The sequence below is a fragment of the Pelophylax lessonae genome, assembly GCF_965119305.1.
Source record: "Pelophylax lessonae genome assembly, chromosome: 7".
In the NCBI taxonomy this organism is placed as follows: Eukaryota; Metazoa; Chordata; class Amphibia; order Anura; family Ranidae; genus Pelophylax; species Pelophylax lessonae.
Window position 1 is genome coordinate 231,922,541 of NC_138774.1, and position 22,493 is coordinate 231,945,033.

At 45.4% G+C, this 22,493-nt stretch overlaps 1 protein-coding gene across 1 annotated transcript in view; it reads left to right on the forward strand.

Moving 5' to 3' along the window:
* Positions 1-658: 658 nt before the first annotated feature.
* PLXNB3 (plexin B3) overlaps positions 659-22,493 on the forward strand; it is a 206,644-nt gene continuing 184,809 nt past the window's right edge. Inside the window, exon 1 of the mRNA XM_082264425.1 lies at positions 659-767. The gene's annotated coding sequence lies outside the window, so the exon portion shown is untranslated. The remainder of the gene's footprint in view (positions 768-22,493) is intronic.

A 22,493-nucleotide genomic window follows, 5' to 3' on the forward strand; every position in this document is an offset into this window, starting at 1 on the left:
AAATAAAATATAAGAAATATATATATATCCTCCTGTACTGAATACTCCTGTAGTTTTATATAACTATAAAAGCCCTCTATAATAATAATACTAACATAACAATAATAAATCTATCTATCTATCTATCTATCTATCTATCTATCTATCTATCTATCTATCTGAGATTTTATATATAAAATATAAAAAAAACAATAATGCTAGAAAAAATATATAGTTAGGTTGAAAAAATATATATATCCCTTCTAGATTGTAAGCTCTAATGAGCAGGGTCCTCTGATTCCTCCTGTATTGAATTTTATTATGACTGTACTGTTGTCTGTCCTCATGTTGTAAAGCGCTGTGCAAACTGTTGGCAATATATATAAATCCTGTATAATAATAATTATATATATATATATATATATATATATATATATATACACACACATATATAAAAAATAAAATATATATACATGAGATTTTATATATAAAAAATATAAAATAGTATATGTCTATATATATATACGTATAAAATATGAGATTTTCTATATGTCATACTGTAGACAACATCTATGAGGTTTTCACATTGGATTTCCATGTGAAGCTGCACTAATGACAGCGGGCAGTAGAGGGCGCACAGCTCCCCCACAGTAGGCTGGACTGGGAATAATAGCAGTGAATGGGTGGTGGGGGTGGATCTGCTGAGCTCTTGCCTTGTCTCACACTTGCTGGGAAGTTGGTTTCCTGGGATTGAAGCTGCTACATGTGCAGGAGGGAGATCCAAGCAGGTAAGAGACCTCCAGCTTCTTAATGCCCTGTGTTGGGGGCACAGAGCAGGGTGGTAGGGTGGTGGGGTGCAGGCAGGATCTGTGGGATCTGTAGAGCCAGGGATATCCTGCAAGTCTCGCAGCCAGCCCTGATCTGTGCTGGGAACACTGGAGGGAGTGGGAAGGGGGGTGTAATAAATCTAGCATAGTACAGCCTCCTACCCCTAACACTATAGAAGATCCAATGTATAGACAATGTATCAGAATGTTATATAACAAAGTAACAAACACTTGCAATGTTTACACAAAGTATGGGATTGTTATATAACGTCAATCATCCAATGAAAACAAAGCCAAGAAGCTGGATCGCAGTCTGATTCTACCTGGAAGGCGTTGGACGGGGCTCATCACACCAGCGTTGCCCAGCGCGGTCTTGGCGTATAGACGAGGCGATTTGTCGCATGTCTTATTGGTTCAGCTCATGTCTACGTGCCTCTGGGGGACAACAAATCGGATATATTGTATTTCTGTGCATTGTGTTTCGACTCACTATAATTTTAACGCACTGCCACGCTTAGAGTTAAATAATGCGTTCTTGTTCACACCTGTGCGATTTTTGCATACGTTGGCCGATGTGCAATAATACAGAATTATCTTTTATCCCTGGGTCACACTGATGTGATTTTGTTGAATGCGTGGAATCTCATGACAAGTGACTTTCTATGGTGGCCGTTCAAGTATATGCAATGCGTTTTTTGAAAAGGGTCCTGTGTGTGTTTGATGCGATTTTCATCTCCATAGAGTCTAATGGAAACGAATGCATAGGTGTTCTAAGGCTAAGCGATTTCTAGCAGGCTATAGTTTTATTTCTGAGCTGATTTCCAGAGAGCGAGATTTGCAGCTGTATCCAAATTGCATTGGAATCGCACCTGAATCAATCCTTGAAATCGCACAAAAAACCTCAGTCAAGTCGCACCGCAGAAGTGTGAATTGTGCGTTTCTCTTCCATGCATCTTGGGGGGGGGGGCAGGTGCTTTTTCATATGCGACAATGCACCCTTTCGGCCCTATAGGCTTCAATCAGTGCGCATATAAACGTAGACACATGTGAACCTGGAGTCTTATTTGCTGCACTTTACACCAACGCACTGCGACGGTCTTGAACCCATTCCCTTCTTGCGATTAGGAAACGCAGGCAATTCTGCCTGCAATCCCAACTTGCAGCAGAATGCTCAACGCGCTTTTGGGCGCTATTATTCCTTCTGACGCGGGTTTTAAAAATGTGCCGCCACACTTGTTGCCGAAATGGGAGCACGGGCTTCTTTTTGGAGCGAAAAATGCCCATAAGGCAGCCCATCAAGTAAATGGGCTGTCCTGTGTGCGACAATGCAAAATCGTTCAAATCGCTCAACGAAATCGCCAGTGTGAACGCTTGTCCTCGCTACGCTAAAGTGTAAATGCAACCTTAAGGTGGAAAAAAAAAAGGGGGGGCGGGATAAATTGTGAATCTGACGCGCTTAATGCACTACCATGCGTAGAGCTGAAAAAGTGTAAATCTCTGCGATTTTGCACGTGATAACACACAAGACTTATCATTATTTTCTAGGGGGGTCATTGATACCCGTGCGTTTTTCCCTCTGATTGATTGCTTCTGATCAGTTGAACATTAATTGATAAATCTGATATTTGTTTACATTTTATAATTGATTGCATTCTTGGATCAGACAATACCGTGTGCATTGTTCCGTGTCTTTATATATTCTTTCCACATATCTGATCTCTCTGTGTGTGGCCACCTTGGATTGGATTGTGCCGTGTATGGTGATTGGCTGGCAGTCTGGGTCCCTTTAAACCTGTACTGACACCCTAGCTGGAGTGTGCAGTGATGCATGGAACACTTACCTGTCTCCTAGTTGTAGATTGTTGCGTCATAGCGGGACATGGTTCATCGGGAGAACACAAAGGCGACTTTTATAGAACGCACAATGGCTAAAAAATAAATAAATGACAGTTTTCTGCGACTTGCTGTAAATAGACAGTCACTTAAAGGGCCGGCTCTGCCGTTGTAAAGGGGTTCACATAATAATTCTTAACTGCTCACTGACCATGTAATGCAGCAGGACAGGTGGGCTTTAGGCCCTATTCAGATGATGCGACTTGGAATCGCAGGCAGAATTACCGCAATTCCCGAATTCCAGCAGAAGGCACGTTTAAATGCAGTTATTCCTAATGGCTTCCTAAACGTGCTGCAACTGCAACAGAATCGCACAGAAAACACAGCATGTGTGCTAAGCGTGTCACCCATAAAGGAGCAGGAACTTCTTTTGGGCAACAAACGCACGAAGGGCGGCCTACTGAAGTCAATGAGCTGTCTGATGTGTCATATACAGAATCCCATGAAAATCGGGCAACAACAATCATGTTCCCACTACGCTATACTTGAAAGTTCCTCTTTCTCTGCGCCCCCCCTCCCCTTTTACATTTGCCACACTTTTTTTTTTTTGGGGGGGAGTGAGCGGGTACCTGATTGGCTGACAGGTAATCGCTCCCGCACTTCTGGTCAGGTGTACTGTAGCAATTTGAGCAGCCTTCTGGGACCAATCACAAAGCGCAGCTCACGCATGCGCAGTTGGAAGCCAGATGTACTGGCTGTGGTTGGTCATTGAGAAGAATTGTACCCCATCATTGGTATCAGTGGGAGGAATAGTGCTCCATCATTGGTGTCATTGGGAAGAATAGTGCCCCATCATTGGTGTCATTGGGAGTAATAGTGCCCCATCATTGGTGTCATTAGGAGGAATTGTGCCCCATCATTGGTGTCATTGGGAGTAATAGTGCCCCATCATTGGTGTCATTGGGAGTAATAGTGCCCCATCATTGGTGTCATTAGGAGGAATTGTGCCCCATCATTGGTGTCAGTGGGAGGAATATTTCCCCATCATTGGTGTCAGTGGGAGGAATAATGCCCCATCATTGGTGTCAGTGGGAGGAATAGTGCCCCATCATTGGTGTCAGTGGGAGGAATAGTGCCCCATCATTGGTGTCATTGGGAAGAATTGTGCAACATCATTGGTGTCAGTAGGAGGAATAGTGCCCCATCATTGATGTCAGTGGGAGGAATAATGCCCCATTGTTGGTGTCAGTGGGCAGAATAGTGCCCCATCATTGGTGTCATTGGGAAGAATAGTGCCCCATCATTGGTGTCATTGGGAGTAATAGTGCCCCATCATTGGTGTCATTAGGAGGAATTGTGCCCCATCATTGGCGTCATTGGGAAGAATCGTGCCCCTTCATTGGTGTCAGTGGGAGGAATAGTTCCCCATCATTGGTGTCAGTGGGAGGAATAGTTCCCCATCATTGGTGTCAGTGGGAGGAATAATGCCCCATCATTGGTGTCAGTGGGAGGAATAGTGCCCCATCATTGGTGTCATTGGGAAGAATTGTGCAACATCATTGGTGTCATTGGGAAGAATTGTGCAACATCATTGGTGTCAGTAGGAGGAATAGTGCCCCATCATTGGTATCAGTGGGAGGAATAGTGCCCCATCATTGGTATCAGTGGAAGGAATAGTGCCCCATCATTGGTGTCAGTGGGAGGAATAGTGCCCCATCATTGGTGTCAGTGGGAGGAATAGTGCCCCATCATTGGTATCAGTTGAAGGAATAGTGCCCCATCATTGGTATCAGTGGGAGGAATAGTGCCCCATCATTGGTGTCAGAAGGAATAGTGCCCCATCATTGGTGTCATTGGGAGGAATTTTGTCCCATCCTCGGTATAATTTGGAAGGAATTGTGCCCTGTTATTGATGTAGGTGGGAGGAATTTTGCCCCCATCGTTGGTGTCATTGGGAGGAATTTTGTCCCGTCCTTGGTATAATTTGGGAGGAATTGTGCCCTGTCATTGGTGTCAGTGGGAGGAATAGTGCCCCGTCATTGGTGTCATTGGGAGGAATTTTGTCACGTCCTTGGTATAATTTGGGAGGCATTGTGCCCTGTCATTGGTGTCAGTGGGTGGAATTGTGCCCCCATCATTGGTATAATTTTTTGGAGACCACTGGTATGAAGAAAAGAAAATTGGGGGGGGGGGGGGGGTAGAGAGAAGGCAGTGTTAGCAGTAAAAATTGAGGAGCGCAGCCTAGGGTGACAACACTTTTGTTAGCTATAGAGCAGCGAGCGAGCGTTGTCACAGTAGGATAGGAAGTGCGATACTGGCAGGATCAACAGTTGAAAATCTCAGTAGAAAAAGAAAACGAATGCAGCCACCACATGTAAAGACAGGTAAGCTGCAATATATTACATTTTGTAGATGCACTTTAGGAGCCGTTTTTATAAATCGCGCTGCAACTGCGGCAAATGGTGTCGCATGAAGCGTCTCCCAAAAGCCGCTCCTGAACTGTGTTGGGGGGCAGGGATCCGACATTGCGTAGGTGTGAGCCCACCTTACACCAGAACTTTGTTTTTTTGTAGTTTGAACATAGTGGGGAAGGAAACCCTTTCACTGCCAGAACTGTTTTTGTGGGTTTTTCTTTTTTTGCAAACGTGTTTAAAAATAATTATTTTAGGCCTAAAGATTAGGTAAAAGCCCGGAACGTTCTATATTTACTGAAAGCAGACATCCCTAGAGAATAGAATTGTTGGTGGTTTCCAATCTTCATGTCAGATGATACAAACGGATTGGTATATCACCCTTTAGATTGTAAGCTCCATTGGTAAGCTCCTCCTATTTCTCCTGTATTGTAATTGGACGGTCTCCCTTTATATTGTATGGCGCTGAGCAAACTGTATAAATCCTGTATATAAAATAATAACTAAGGCAAAATTTTCAGTAAAAATTATTTTCGGGTCAGACAGGGTGGTTTTGGGTTTTAGTCCCAAGGATTGGCTCACACCTACAGGTGCGACGGAGTGCATGCTCGGTTTCCATGCATTCACGTGCATTGCATGCAGGGCAGCCAATTAAATTTTAAGGGCAGAAAAAAAGTACCTGAAAAGTACATGCAGTTTTAGGTTTAGCATTTTCTGTTGCATGGGAGTGTCGTTACCAATTATTGGCATCACTGTGCGTCTGCTAAAGGGCGGCACGTTTCTGCGCATGCGTAGATGTGAATCTACCCTTATGGCAAGTTTGTTTTCAAGCCCTCCTATAGTACAAAATGAACTCCTGAATATTACACTATATTGTCAAAAGTATTGGGACGCCTGCCTTTACACACATGGACTTTAATGGCATCCCAGTCTTAGTCTGTAGGGTTCAATATTGAGTTGTTCCACCCTTTGCAGCTATAACAGCTTCAGCTCTCCTGAGAAGGCTGTCCACAAGGTTTAGGAGTGTGTCTATGGGAATGTTTGACCATTCTTCCAGAAGCGCATTTGTAAGGTCAGGCACTGATGTGGACGAGAAGGTGTTCTATCCGGTTGAAGTCAGGACTCTGTGCAGGCTAGTCAAGTTCCTCCACCCCAAACTCGCTCATCCATGTCTTAATGGACCTTGCTTTCTGCTCTGGTCCAAATCATTTGGTGGAGGGGAATTATGGTGTGGGGTTGGGCTTGTCCCCTTAGGTCCAGTGAAGGGAACGCTTCAAGAGGTCGTAAACCTCAGGAAAAAAAAATAAACCTGAAAGACAAAGGCATAATGAACTAGTAGTATGCATCACATTCTAACTCATTATGAAATACTTACCTTAAAACAAAGCCCCCGCAGTGCCGCCCGCTCACCAGTAACAAAGCCAACATGTTCAGCCATCTTACTTCCGGGTTCACGTCATCCGGTCATTTGATTGGCTGGAGCCACGATGATGTCACTCCTGTACAAGCACGTGGGAGCCGCCATTCACGGCACAGGGCGGCCATTCCTTCAGCGCGCATGCACCAATCACATCATCGGCTGCATGCAATGTAAATATCTCCTAAACGATGCATGTTTAGGAGATATTTACAGTACCTATAGGTAAGCCTTATCATAGGATCACCTATAGGTACAAACACTACCTGGGTTTACAACCACTTTAACCACTTTACCAACAGAGGATTTTGCTGTCTTACGTCTGGGCCACCTTTTGCGATTCGGCACTGTGCGACTTTAACTGACAATTGCGCGGTCGTGCAACACCGTACCCAAACGAAATTTACGTCCTTTTTTTCCCACAAACAGAGCTTTCTTTTGGTGATATTTGATCACCTGTGCGATTTTTACTTTTTGCGCTATAAACAAAAAAATAGCATTTATTTTGAAAAAAATAACTATTTTTCATATTTTTTATATGAAATTCCCCCCCATAAAAATGTAAAAATCTAATTTTTTTTTACATTTTTGGCCAATTTGTTTTCTGTTACCTATGTTTGGTAAAAAAAATCACAATAAGCGTATTTTGATTGGTTTGCGCAAAAGTTATTGCGTTTACTAACAAAGGGAAAGATTTGTGTCATTTTTGGTGTTTTTTTTTTAACGCGTAATGGCGGCGATCTGCAAATTTTTTTGCGGGACTGCGACATTGCGGCGGACAGATCGTACCCTTGACTGACATTTTTGACACTTTTGGGGGTACCAGTGACATTACTACAGTAATCAGTGCTATATATATGCACTGTTACTGTAAAAATGACACTGGCAGGGAAGGGGTTAATTTTATTGGAGAGGGAGGGGTTAATGTATGCCTGGTGCTTACTAACGTGTGGGGGGAGGTGACTGAGTGACACAGGGACAGATCGCAGGTTCAGCTAAGGTGAACCCTGCAGATTGTCACTTAGGAGATCCGCCCGCTTGTGTTTACACAAGCGGGCGGATCTCCACACTCGATTCCCCGACGATCGGGGAAGAGCAGCGGCGATCGCCGCTGCTCCTCCCTTGGCCCGACTCCCGCTGTGACTGAATACAGCGGGAGCGAGAAAGGGGAGTGTCTGGCGACATAGGTCTACGTCGCCAGACGATAACCAACCACTTTGCCGCAGTAGGCTCAACGTGAGCAGACGGCAAGTGGTTAAGGTGCCAGCATACCAAGACATTTTGGACAATATCATACTCCCAACTTTGTGGGAACAGTTTGGGGATGGCCCCTTCCTGTTCCAACATGACTGCACACCAGTGCACAAAGCAAGGTCCATAAAGACATGGATGAGCGAGTTTTGGGGTGGAGGAACTTGACTGGCCTGCACAGAGTTTTTATTTACATTGCATGCAGCCGATGACGTCATTGACGCATGCACTCTGAAGGAACAGCCGCCCTGTACCCTGTATGGACCAGTGAACAAAGCAAGATCCATAAAGACATGGATGAGCCAGTTTGGGGTGGAGGGACCTGACTGGCTTGCACAGAGTCCTGACCTCAACCCTATAGAACACCTTTGGGATGAATTAGAGCGGAGACTGTGAGCCAGACCTTCTTGTCCCACATCCGTGCCTGACCTCACAAATGCACTTCTGGAAGAATGGTCGAACATTCCCATAGACACTCCTAAACCTTGTGGACAGCCTTCCCAGAAGAGTTGAAACTGTTTGAGCTGCAAAGGGTGGGCCAACTCCATACTGAACCCTATGGACTAAGACTGGGATGCCATGTGTGTGTAAAGACAGGCGTCCCAATACTTTTGACAATATAGTGTATATAATATTCTTCCTCGGGGATTGGTCATCAGGCAGAGCTTTTGCTTGGCTTGCTGTGCCTCAGCAACCAACTCCTTCAGTAAGGACCTCATGGCGTGACATGACCATGCCATTGGTCTTGTGACTGACTATCACATGGAGCCTGGACATGCTTACTCAGCAAAATCGTTTCCTTGCTCATCCGTTATCATAATCAGCCCACCGCGAGGGACTTTTAGGTTCAACTTTATAGCTCCAATCACAACTCGGTGTTTTGAATCATGGGCGATACAAAACGCCCAGGTGTGAACGGATTTCGAAGCGCTCTGCTAAAATGGCCAATCGCACAATGTGAATTTCAGAAGCCATTTATTTTAATAGCACCTAAAAATGCGGTGTGGTTCTGCTGCGATTGTCGAGCTGCAATCGCATGAAGCTTAATGTCCAAAAAGGTCTTCCTCTGACCATCCATGGACATACATCCCCACGCATTGACTTTGTATAAGAAGAGATCATTGGAGGCTCTCCCTCTCTCCGCTAAGTTTTGCGGCTTCTGTATAGGTGCCTACAATGTGACCAATATTCCGATAGTATACAAAGTTGCAGTCTGGTTTGTGGCTTCTTCTTGCGACCTCAGTGTCCCGTAGGGTTTTGGCCGGCTCTTCCTGTTCTCCACCCCGGCTGTCATTGAAGGATGTGTTTCATGATTTTGTACATTGTTCTATACAGTAAAGATGTCTTTGAAAACGCCCATTAAGGCGGTCGAAACGCGTCAACGCACTTCCTGTTGAGGGCATACCACATGGCGTCACTTGACTTCCTCCATCTCGTGGAACACAAGCCAGCTAGCGATCCCGGAAGTGGACGCATGCTACGTTCTCATGTGGTTTATTCAAACGCTGTCTATCTTATCTACATTTGTGAGTAGTTTTTTGCATATTATAATTTATAAAAATGATTGCGGGCTTCACTATGTCTGGCTCCTTCCCTTCCTTCTGAGTGCTTAACCGAGAGGGGCCATTAGCAACGGTTGGAGGCTTGTCTGGCGGGATACAGATCCATCCATCCCAAGGGCTGCTTTGGAGAGTTATTGCTTCTTGAGGCTTGATTATCCTTTAGTATCTGGTGAGTGGATCCCCAAAAGGGGCCGTTTGGAGCACTTTTTTCACTGCGTGGAGCACTTCAAGCACTTTTTGACCAGCACCTTAATTAAATATCTTAATGGACTCATAATTTTGGACTGCACTTTATTTTGCACTAATTCACTTTAGCATTAAAGCATTCAGACTATTGCACTTTATACATATATATTTTATGTATAGTTTTTATTGTCCTATCTTTATCACCAAGTGCACTTTATATTGTTCATGATTGAAGGATTGTATTTATTTATTTTTCACTTTCCTGATAGCGCTGTTTTACAAAGTTTCACATTCTACAAATGTATAACCAGCATAAGTCCACCTTTCTGAGCACAAATTCTGTTCCACCCTCTGATGTCATTCCTCAGCTCCCTGCCCTTGCCTGAATCGCAAGGTTCGTCTACCACCGGTGGGCCATCCATTCACAGATTTATTCACACAGATCTGTGAATGAAGGAGTGCAAGTCCCATCTGCCACCACGGCAGAGGGACTCCTAGTTCTCAGGGGTGATCAAAGGGTTAAGTGTGAGCCTAGGGGGTGTTTTCTAACTCTAAGGGGGATGGGCTTGTGGAATCAACACAGAGACCTGTGATTCTAAATAGGAGGAAGACAGGGGAATCTGTGTTCATTCCAGAGAGAACAACGGTCTGCTGTGTTTTCAACAGCAGACCGTCGTTCTCTCTCCACTGGGAACGATCGCGGGTGCCCGGCAGCAATTGTGACCGCCGGCCCGTGGATCGGCTTCCCCGCTGCCTAATGAGGGCGCGAGCAAGCCCCCAGGAGCGTTTCGGAGCCAGCCTGCTGCAGTATATCTGCAGCGGGCAGTCGACAAGTAGTTAATACAGACAGCAATAAAAACCTGACAGGCGTTCTAATACATCTCCACTCTATCCAATACTAAAAATGTTTTGGAAATACAAAACCAACTGCTGCAGGCACTAAACAGCCAATCTGTAGCTTCAAAAAACGAATACATAAAATGTTGATGCTGAGCTGTCCGATACCAACTGATAAGCGTGAACCTCAGATGACAATGATGTGACAGACTAAAAAGTGCACCCCTGATGAAGTCATGTGGGCGTGATGTTACATTTCAGGACGGAGCGATAGGGAAACCTGAAGTGTCGGTGGACGATGAGTGAAGCAAAAAACAAATAGGACAAAATAACAGAAAAAAGTCAACGTGAATAACTATTCACACCCCTAAAGTCAAAACTTTGTAGAGCCACCTTTTGCTTTTGATAAGTCTCTATGAGCTTGCCACATCTTACCACTGGGATTTTTGCTCATCGCTCCTTGCAAAACTGCTCCAGCTCCTTCAAATTGGATGGTTTGCGCTTGTGAACAGCAATCTTTAAGACTGGCCACAGATTTTCTATTGGATTGAGGTCTGGGCTTTGACAAGGCCATTCCAACACATTTACATGTTTCCCCTTAAACCACTCAAGTGTTGCTTTAGCAGTGTATTCAAGGTCATTGTCCTGCTGGAAGGTGAACCTCCGTCCTAATCTCAAATCACGCACAGAGTGGTAATGGTTTTGCTGAAGCATATCCCTGTATTTAGCACCATCCATCTTTCCCTCAACTCTGACCAGTTTCCCAGTCCCGGCTGCTGAAAAACATCCCCACAGCATGATGCTGGCACCACCATGTTTCACTGTTGGGATGGTGTTCTTTGGGTGATGTGATGTGTTGGGTTTGCGACAGACATAGCGTTTTCTTTGATGGCCGAAAAGTTCAATTTTAGTCTCATCAGACCAGAGCACCTTCCTCCATACATTTTGGAGTCTCCCACATGCCTTTTCACAAACTCAAAGCGTGCCACTTTGTTTTTTGCTGAAAGTAATGGCTTTCTTCTGGCCACTCTGCCATAAAGCCCAACTCTATGGAGCGTACAGCCTATTGTCGTCCTATGTACAGATACTCCAGTCTCTGCTGTGGAACTCTGCAGCTCCTCCAGGGTTACCTTAGGTCTCTGTGCTGCCTCTCTCATGCCCTCCTTGCCCGGTCCTCGAGTTTTGGTGGGCGGTCGTCTCTTGGTAGGTTTGCGGTTGTGCCATGTTCTTTCCATTTGGTTCTGATAGATTTGATGGTGCTCCTTGGGATCATCAAAGATTTGGATATTTTTGTATAACCTAACCCTGACTTGTACTTCTCAACAACATTGTCCCTTACTTGTTTGGAGAGTTCCTTGGTCTTCATGGCAGTGTTTGGTTAGTGGTGCCTTATGCTTAGGTGTTGCAGCCTCTGGCGCCTTTCAAAAAAGGTGTGTATATGTAATGACAGATCATGTGACACTTAAGATTGCCCACAGGTGGACATCATTTTACTAATTATGTGGCTTCTGAAGGTAATTGGTTGCACCAGAGCTTTTTATTGGCTTCATAACAAATGGGGTGAATACATACGCACATGCCAATTTTCTGTTTTCTATTTCTAAAAAATAGTTTAATTTTATATATTTTTCTCATTTCACTTCACCAACTTAGACTATTGTGTTCTGATCCATCACATAAAATTCAGTTTAACAAAACATTCAACTTAAGGCTGTAATATAACAAAATAGGCATACACATACTACTTACATTGAGGATACATCTGGAGAGCCCGCTAGACCACCATAGATGGGATGTCCGTCCCATGGGAGAAGGGATTTCACATGCACTCATCCCTATATGCACTGGAATTTTTATGTTTTGTTTTTTTCACTTGATTTCCAATTTTATGTGTGGATATTTACCGACATATTTATCATTGATGTTTATTGATCACCTTATTCACTTGATGCTTTTTGGCTTAATATTTTCATCCCCCCACACCTCTGTCACATTTCTTTATTTTTGTACACTGAATGTGAGACGTTTGGTTTTTCATCTATGGTATTTTGCAATCTTGCAATCATCTATCCACATTTCTTTATTACTATATGCGCTTTTTAGTCTGTCACATCATGTGCATCTGAGGTTACGCTTATCAGTTGGTATCTGACAGCTCAGCATCAACATTTTACGTAAAATGTTTTACCTTTCGTTATACTACAAGGATTGAGGTTAGGAAGCGCTGGTCTAGCATCTAGTGAAGGTACCTGGGGGTTCCATAGAATCCTGGTTGAGATGGGATGCATTCAATGACCAAAGCTGATCTTGTATTTTATTTTGCAGTATTGATCTGTTTTTTTTTTTTTTTTTTACTATACAGTGGTCCCACAAAGTATTAGAGAGGAAATGTTACTTTGCCAAATTGGGGGTAGCAATGTGAGATAACTAAACTAGTCTGATAAACCTTTTGAAAGGCTTGGCTTCACAACATCTCCAAAGTATGCCCCGTCCTAACCAATGACTCCATTACCTTTTGTATCACTTGACCCTCCCTCTTAGATTGTAAGCTCTAACGAGCAGGGCCCTCTGATTCCTCCTGTATTATATTGTAACTGTACTATCTGCCCTCACGTAAAACGCTAAGCAAACTGTTGGGGGATATATATATCTTGTATTATAATAATGGCTACCTTTTTGTAGGCTTTATCAAGGTTTATCACATGATCTGGAGGTGAACTGCTAAACCTCCTAGTGGGACCTCAAGGTCCTCATCATGAAGCAAAAAAACTGAAAGGCTTTAGTGGAAGCAGCTTTACCACCAACTCATGGGCCTCAGACCAGTTTGGAGCCTCTTCCATAAAGGCCTAATTACAAGGATGGTATCCTTTCTGACAGGTTCCTTTTATATGGGCTGATTCAGCAGTGACATTAATTTTGAATGGCACCTCGATGCACCTAAGTAGCAGAGAGCACTTGTGTTTTAGTTCACTACAACGCACAGACCTGACCCATGAGAGACTCCCAATGCCAACTTCCAGTTGGCTCTGGTGTTTGAAGAATCGTTCCTCTCTGATGTGTTGTTTAGCTGCCAGTTGTCATTTTTCTGCTTCCTATGAGAAGTTGGTGACAGCCTTGGGGATGCCAAATGGAAATCCTTTGTAAAGAATTTAGCACCAGTCTGTGCGTCATGGGGTGGCGTGCAGCAGAGGAACATTATCGTGTGCTGTTTGCTCATACTGGTTGTAAAAAATGCCAACTATGCCCGCCCTTTCCGCCCCCAAGCTCCATTCATGGAAGCCTTACCATTGGTTACCAAGATGGAGAACGGGAAGATGAGTAAAGCCCCATGCACACGATCAGATTATCGAACGATCTGTCGTCTGTTTTTTGTGGCATGCTAGTCTGATGTAGAAAGCGAAGAGGTTATTTTCACACGAATTTTCTCATACGACAGAATTCTACTTCAGAAGTGATGTCATGTGTTGGATTGCTATGTGTTCTTTCGTCTCTGAGCATGCCTAGTCTTCCTCTTAAGATTTTTTTCCCTCGAAATCTGTACTAATGAGACGAAAATCGGACGTTGTTTTGCCGGATGACAGAAATTATATAGCCTGCACATCAGGATTTTGTCAGCCGAAAAGTCGGAGTCAGCTGTCGAAAGCACCATACTAATGGCACTTTTCCACTGCAAGCACCGGCTCGGCTCCACTTGGCCCTGCTTGGCTCTGTTGGTTTTCCACTGCATGGTACGGTGTTGGAACGGTTCGGTACGGTTTGCTTTTCCACTTTTCCCACCGGGTGGGATAACAATGATTCTCTGACCAATCAGTGGCTAGTAGTGACAAACAGTCAAGGCTGCATGCAAAGGATTGTGGGATATGGTACCGGTACGACCCTGTTGGAACCACAACTGAGGTGGTACTGTTTAAGCGAGCCGTACTGTTCGATTCCATGTAGTGGAAAAGCGCCGCCATACCGTACCGAACCGCTCCTACACCGTACCATGCGGTACCAGCAGTGGAAAAGCACAAAAGCGAACCGAACCGTTCAGTTCCATGCAGTGGAAAAGCGCCATAACAATCTGAAAATCGACAGATCGGTCGTCATACGAATTTTCCCTACAGATTTTCTTATCGTGTGTACGGGCCTTAAACGTTCCACCTTCTCCAATGTTTTTTTTGTTAGCAGTCGCAGGCCCTCTGACCTTCTCAAGTACAATGGAGGGTAAATAGCCCTGCATTGTACATGAAGACGCAAAGAGACTGCCCACAAGTCGGAGCATCAGGGGGTAGAGTTGAGCACTGGCTACCAAGATAACAAGGGATAAGGTTGGTAGAAGTCCTTGTTAGTCCATACCCCAGACATAAAGAAACATTTAACCCTTGCAGGGTAGGGAGAGCCCCTACTGCTAAAGAATTGTTTTTCCTGGAGTTCAGCTATAAGGTCCTCCTGTAAAGTAGTCTTTACGCTGAGTATTTGGAGATAAGAGTAGGATAGGATGTGGTTCTGAAGAGCTTGCAGTCGGAAGATGGCTGTAGACAGGATACAGATGCAGCAAGATATATTGTTGTGGTTCCTTCCATCCCTGGGGTAGGGATGTCTTTTTTGTATGGTTTTGTCTTAGTTTGCCTTTTCCTGCTGTGTGTATTGACACTGTGTTTGTTGTTTTATCTATTACCTACCCCCAGACATAGGAAAACAGATGGGACTGTGCACACAACAGGAATTAGACCATACATTTTATTTGAGATTTCAGGATTGTTGGCGAGAGAGAGAGACATTTACAGTTATTAGACAGTGCAGATTCTGATCTGCAGCATACAAGTTACCCATCTTGTCTAGGTGGATGCAAATGGATGAATCCAATGCATGATACAAAGATAGCCCCATATACTATGGGAACACACGGGCTGCTAAAACCACTAATGATTAATCATGAAGAGTAGGGATCATAGGCGCACACACAGCTCCTCAAGAAATGAGTGATCTCAATGTGGACCTCAAATCTAATGTTGACTTTGTGTCTGCTACTCTAAACTCCATGCCCTCATCCATTTAAAAAAAAAAAAGGTCTTCTGTTTCTTTGCTGCAGCTTTATTTGAAGTAGAATTTAATTATGAACTCCATGTTCTGGCTGGATTCTAAATATCACACAATATGAGAGGTAGAGGGATTGGTTGGATAATAAAGGTGAGGTAGAGGCATTGGTTGGCTAATGGAGATCAGGTGTGGGCAGTGGTTGGCTAATGGAGGTGAGGTAGAGGCAATGGTTGCCTAATGGAGGTCAGGTAGGGGCATTGGTTGTCTAATGGAGGTGAGGTAAAGCATTGATTGTCTAATGGAGGAGAGGAAATGGCATTGGTTGGCTAATGGAGATATGGTAGAGGCAGTGGTTGGCTAATGGAGGTCAGGTAGAGGCAGTGGTTGGCTAATGGAGGTCAGGTAGAGGCAGTGGTTGACTAATGGAGGTCAGGTAGAGGCAGTGGTTGGCTAATGGAGGTGAGGTAGAGGCAATGGTTGCCTAATGGAGGTCAGGTAGGGGCATTGGTTGTCTAATGGAGGTGAGGTAAAGCATTGGTTGTCTGTCTAATGGAGGAGAGGAACTGGCATTGGTTGGCTAATAGAGATATGGTAGAGGCAGTGGTTGGCTAATGGAGGTCAGGTAGAGGCAGTGGTTGGCTAATGGAGGTCAGGTAGAGGCAGTGGTTGGCTAATGGAGGTCAGGTAGAGGCAGTGGTTGGCTAATGGAGGTCAGGTAGAGGCAGTGGTTGGCTAATGGAGGCCAGGAAGAGGCAGTGGTTGGCTAATGGAGGCCAGGAAGAGGCAGTGGTTGGCTAATTGAGGTGAGGTAAAGGCATTGGTGCACAATTAAGAAGTAGGCAACCGCACACTGACTTGAAAGTTGAAAATGATTAAAAAACATTTATTGAAGGTTAAAAGAGTCCACAGTGACAAAAATCAGAGACAGGGGACAAATACAGTTGACACGTTTCACGAAATCCTATTCGCTGAAACGCGTCAACTGTATTTGTCCCCTGTCTCTGATTTTTGTCACTGTGGACTCTTTGAACCTTCAATAAATGGTTTTTAATCATTTTCAACTTTCAAGTCGGTGTACGGTTGCCTACTTCTTAATTGTGCAGCTGTCGGGATTGCGGATCTAACCAGCACCCTGCTTGATTGTCAGGACATTCCTACACTGGAGCGTTTTCCCCTTTCCTTCTATGTTTGGTAAAGGCATTGGTGGTCTGATTGAGGTAAGGTAGAGGCATTGGTTGGGTAATGGAGGAGAGGTGGAATCATTGGTTGGGTAATGGAGGAGAGGTAGAGGCATTGGTCGGGTAATGGAGGAGAGGTAGAGGCATTTCTTGGGTAATGGAGGTGACGTAGAGGCATTGCTTGGGTAACGGAGGCAAGGTAGAGCTATTGGTTGGGTAACTGAGGTAAGGCAGAGATATTGGTTGGGTAACTGAGGTAAGGTAGAGGCATTGGTTGGGTAATGGAGGAGAGGTAGAGGCATTGGTTGGGTAATGAAGGTCAGGCAGAGGCAGTGGTTGGCTATTGGAGGTTAGACAGCTAATCACTTTGCCATACTTGGAGCCAAAGTTGAAGGCACCTGATGGTAGCTTGCATCAGCTGATTGGGAATAATTTCAGCTCTCAATGCCTGGTACATATGCACTTAATCTTAGTTAAGAACATTGTGTACAGCAAGCTTCTGCATAGCATATGGAAATCTTTGTTGGCGCCTTTTGACCTGGTTGACATTGGGTCACAAGTATACTAATAGCCCACCTGGTAAAAAGTAATGCATGTATTTTTGATACCTAGCTGTTTCTCTTCATCTGCTAGAAATCCATTAAGCTCCCAACTTCCTGCTTTGGCTGACATCACAGTACCTTTACTTGTCTGATTGTTATTGCTGCCTGCTGGACTGCACAGCTCTGCCTCCACCCTTCTCTGTCCCTGTAACGCATACATTGATTTCTTCCCCAACAAAACACTGCCACTGCCTTGACTCCCATGGGCCTATCTACACACTGTGGGATACGCATAGTGGGAGATGTAGTTCTGGGGGCACGCCTCGGTCAGTAAATGCTGAACATCCAGCAGCTGCTTTTAAAGAATTTACAGAATTGGTGATTTATTGTTAAATACAAGCAGTTTAATTACTGTGTGTTCTTGTATCAGCCTTTTACAGTCCCTGTGCAGCAGGGTTTGAGTGTAAGTGGAAGAAGCAGCAAAAGGAGACAATCAATTCATGTGCTGATAGGAGGAGAGAGCAGAGTGACAGAGAAAAGAGCTCATTATTGTACTGTACTGTCCAATCACTGTCTGGGGGATGGCCAGGGCTCAGAGAAAGTGGTTTAACAAATGCTGACTATCAGGCTGGGGACATCCTGAACAGAAGTCCTGTGGCAGAGAGCTCTGATTGGAAAGTGAATATTGCAACAAAAGCTGCTTTTTTTTAAAATTCGATCTTTTAGTGCTCGGTCACCTTGCTGCCTCTCGGAAAAGTGATCCGCGGTGTGGAGGAGGCATTGCCACCTCGTTGTGATCAGTGCGTCATGGGAGCCCTACATTGTTGGAATCCCAGACCCAGGTTCGTACAGAGGTACAGGCCTTGGGGCTGGAAGAATGTAAAGAATGGACTACAAGTGTGGTGGTATCACGGCACTTGTGCCGGCAAGATCTGTGAGACTCTCTGATGGGACTTGTAGTCTTCACAGATCCCTGTAAATGGAAGACGTAGCTAGCTGGGCTAAATTCAAACATCAAGAATAGATACACCCCACAATTCTAGTGAATCGGTTTGATGGTGGGGGAATGTACACATGTTTCATGTTGCCCCCTAAATACGATCCCACTCATGGACTTTTCCTTTAAAAACTCCATCAGTTCCTCTTTGTTGTGTTCAAAGATCGCCGTTCTAGAAATAAAGAATGCTTTACAGAAAATTTGAAGGCAAGTCCTAAAAACCCCATCAGTTCCTCTTTGCAGAGTGCAAGGATCGCCTTTGTAAAAATAGAGAACGCTTTACAATCATTTGAAGGCAAGTCCTACAATTCCCATTAGTTCCTCTTTGTAAAGTGCAAGGATTGCTGTTCTAGAAATAAAGAACGCTGACAATGTACCATGCACTTATAGTGGGTATGTTTGCACAATGTCACCTGTCACGCGTTGTCCGCCATACACATGTAGTTATTTAACTTGCTCCATGTGAAAACAGGGCTTGTCATTGCCTCGTCCCGGTCAATACATTTAAGCTGAGCCAAATTTGAAGCCGCAAATCCTCCGGCAGACAGAAAGGACTATATATAATACCATGTCCCCTTTCCCTTTGTGTGTCTGTTCTTCAGAGTCCACCACTCCCTCGCTGTGATCTCTGAACAGAAGCTTCTTGTTTCCTATGATCTCCTCCTCTGACTGCAGGGCCTGGACCCACTGAAACCTCTGCAGACTGAATCATGCAATGGCTTCAAACTGCCTCCTCCACGTATAATTGTGTACGGTTTATGTTTTCTTTTCATTATCATGTGTGGGAAACGGGTAGGTGAATGTTTAGCTTTGAAAGATCCGCCGGTCCCAATACTACTAATCTAGCTACCGGCTCTGCCTGTTTCTGCTTGCCTATTCTTCCAAATCTCACTCAGCCTGATGAGTTGGAGAGAGAGTTGGAATCGGTAATGAGAGTTCCTCTGCCACCCAAGGTGAGGGTATCCATGTACCCCCTGTTCAGGGCAGCCATCAGAAATTTTTGGGTCCCTTACACAGATTTAGGCCTGGGCCCCTTCGAGCCTGACCACCAACATTCCGCAGGGCCCGCTCTCTGGCCGCCTCACCCAATTCGCCCACTGGCCATCCCACTGAGTCCTTCAATGCACCCACTTCTATTTTAACACTCTTACAACTTAATATATGAAAATGAATCCAAGCCAGCAAATAGACATCCCCATATATTCAGCAAAGAGACATCCCAATCCAGTAAAGAGATGACCTCATATATTCAGCAAAGACACATCCCAATCCAGCAAAGAGATGGCCTCATATATTCAGCAAAGAGACATCCCAATCCAGCAAAGAGATGGCCTCATATATTCAGCAAAGAGACATCCCAATCCAGTAAAGAGACGGCCTCATATATTCAGCAAAGACACATCCCAATCCAGCAAAGAGATGGCCTCATATATTCAGCAAAGACACATCCCAATCCAGCAAAGAGATGGCCTCATATATTCAGCAAAAACACATCCCAATCCAGCAAAGAGATGGCCTCATATATTCAGCAAAGAGACATCCCAATCCAGTAAAGAGACGGCCTCATATATTCAGCAAAGACACATCCCAATCCAGCAAAGAGATGGCCTCATATATTCAGCAAAGACACATCCCAATCCAGCAAAGAGATGGCCTCATATATTCAGCAAAAACACATCCCAATCCAGCAAAGAGATGGCCTCATATATTCAGCAAAGAGACATCCCAATCCAGTAAAGAGACGGCCTCATATATTCAGCAAAGACACATCCCAATCCAGCAAAGAGATGGCCTCATATATTCAGCAAAGACACATCCCAATCCAGCAAAGAGACAGCCTCATATTTTCAGCAAAGAGACAGCGCAATTTAGCAAAGAGATATCCCTTCAGCTGCATTGGCTTACTCTGCAGCCGCCCTGCTTTAGGAATTGCTAGTTACTACAGCAGCAACAACTCAGGCTCATTGGTTGGAGGTCTGGGCAGCCGGGCCCCTCAGAATGCCCGGGCCCCCTACATGTGTATGGGCTGTCCCCCCCTGATGGCTGCCCTGCCCCTGTTACCGGCTCTGCCACCAAATCTCATCCATCCTGATGAGTAGGAGAGGGAGTTGGAACCAGTAATGAGAGACGGTCCTCTGCCACCCAAGGTGAGGGTATCCATGTACCCCGTTACCGGCTCTGCCACCAAATCTCATCCATCCTGATGAGTTGGAGAGGGAGTTGGAACCAGTAATGAGAGAAGGTCCTCTGGCATCCAAGGTGAGGGTATCCATGTACCCCCTGTTACCGGCTCTGCCACCAAATCTCATCCATCCTGATGAGTTGGAGAGAGAGAGTTGTAACCAGTAATGAGAGAAGGTCCTCTGCCACCCAAGGTGAGGGTATATATGTACCCCGTTACTGGCTCTGCCACCAAATCGCATCCATCCTGATGAGTAGGAGAGGGAGTTGGAACCAGTAATGAGAGACGGTCCTCTGCCACCCAAGGTGAAGGTATCCATGTACCCCGTTACCGGCTCTGCCACCAAATCTCATCCATCCTGATGAGTTGGAGAGGGAGTTGGAACCAGTAATGAGAGAAGGTCCTCTGCCACCCAAGGTGAGGGTATCCAAGTACCCCCTGTTACCGGCTCTGCCACCAAATCTCATCCATCCTGATGAGCTGGAATAAGAGTTGGAAATAGAATAAGGTTGTCAGGGACTCAATACCCTGCGCAGGCGCACTGGCGTCGCTAACCGGCGAATGCCTATGCGCATGCGCTGAGGCTACCTTGGGTATTTCGCAGGCTATCATGCGTTGGCGCAAACGCGCATGCGCACGCAATCCGCCTTTGGCGCCAAACGGCCTATTTAAAGAGGTTGTAAACTCGTTTTAAAAAATTTTTTTTTTTTTACAACCTGCAATAGAAAGACATAATGAGCTAGTATGCATCGCATACTAGCTCATTATGAAATACTTACCTTAGAACGAGCCCCCGCCGTGCCGCTCTCTTACCTGTATGACGGGCGACATGACATGTCGCCCGTCTTCCGGGATCGCAGCATCCGGCCATCTGATTGGCCGGAGCCGCGGTGACGTCACTCCCGCGCACGCGCGCGGGAGCCGACGGTCACGGCACGGGGCTCTGAAGGAACGGCACGATCAGCCGTTCCTTCAGAGCGCATGCGCCAGTGACGTCACTGGCTCCATTAAAGGTAAATATCTCCTAAACGGTGCAAGTTTAGGAGATATTTACAGTACCTATAGGTAAGCCTTATCATAGGCTTACCTATAGGTACAACTTCCTGAGGAGGGTTTACTTCCTCTTTAAAGCCAGTGATCACTGTCATTGCTGTGTGATTATCAGCTCTCCTGTATCCTGTGCCTGTTAAATCTGCTGTTCCTGTTTACCTGACCCGGCTTGTCTTTGGATTCTGATTGTTCCTGTTTACCTGACCCGGCTTATCTTTGGATTCTGATTATCTGCTGCCTGCCCTGACCTTGGCCTGTCCTGACTATCCTCCTGTCTCGTCCTGATCTGTTTACCTGCTACCGGCTATTGGTCCTGGACCTGTTCCTGGCTCACCCAGGGAATCCGGGGGGCCGCGATCTGCTGTTAGCAAGCAGTCAAATCCATCCCCACCATCTGGGGCCCTTGTGAAAACCGGCTAACACTTAGACTCCGCTCCTCTGGTGAACCTGTGCCACGCCAGTTACCCGGTAAGCCACTCCTCTTACGTCAGGCTCTGCCACGTTACCCCGTGACAAAGGTCCTCTGGCATCCAAGGGGAGGATATCAAAGTAACCCCCCCACCCCCCTCATTTCCAGATCTGCTTGTATATGGCCCCTTCTACCCCTCATCCTGATTAGCTAGAGAGAGAGTTAGAACCAGTAATAAGACAAGGTCCTTTGGCAACCAAGATGGGGTAAAATGCTCTGGCACCCAAGACGAGGATATCAATTTGTCTGATTTCCCCCCCCCCCAGCTTTTGGCATGAAGATATTGCCACTTGCTGACCATCTAAGCCAGATGTCCGGCAGCAGAAAGGCTTGGCTTTAACACCCACACGTGGCACATATGCTTCCATGGTGGCCAAGGTTTATGTGTTGAGAGCTTGCTCACTGTGCACTCCTAGTACAGTGACTGAGTTGTTGCAAACATCCCCCGGTCTCTCTGATTTGGAAGCTCGTGGGAGGGGCTCCCTATCATGTGACCACTGTGACAGCCAATCACAGTGATCACATGGTCGAGAAGATCAGCTGTCATCCCAGCGGCCCTTTAGCTGGTGCTTAACGCCAGGAGGCAGGGGAGGATTTCTTGATCGTGCGGTCACTAAGATTGGCTGTCGCAGTGGTCAAAGAGGGTAGAAAGGGGGCGCCAACTAAGTCACAGTGGTCACATGATTGGGAATTTGAAGGGGGTAATGGCTTAAAAACACCTACCGTGCGTTTTTACATAAGAAAGCTCAA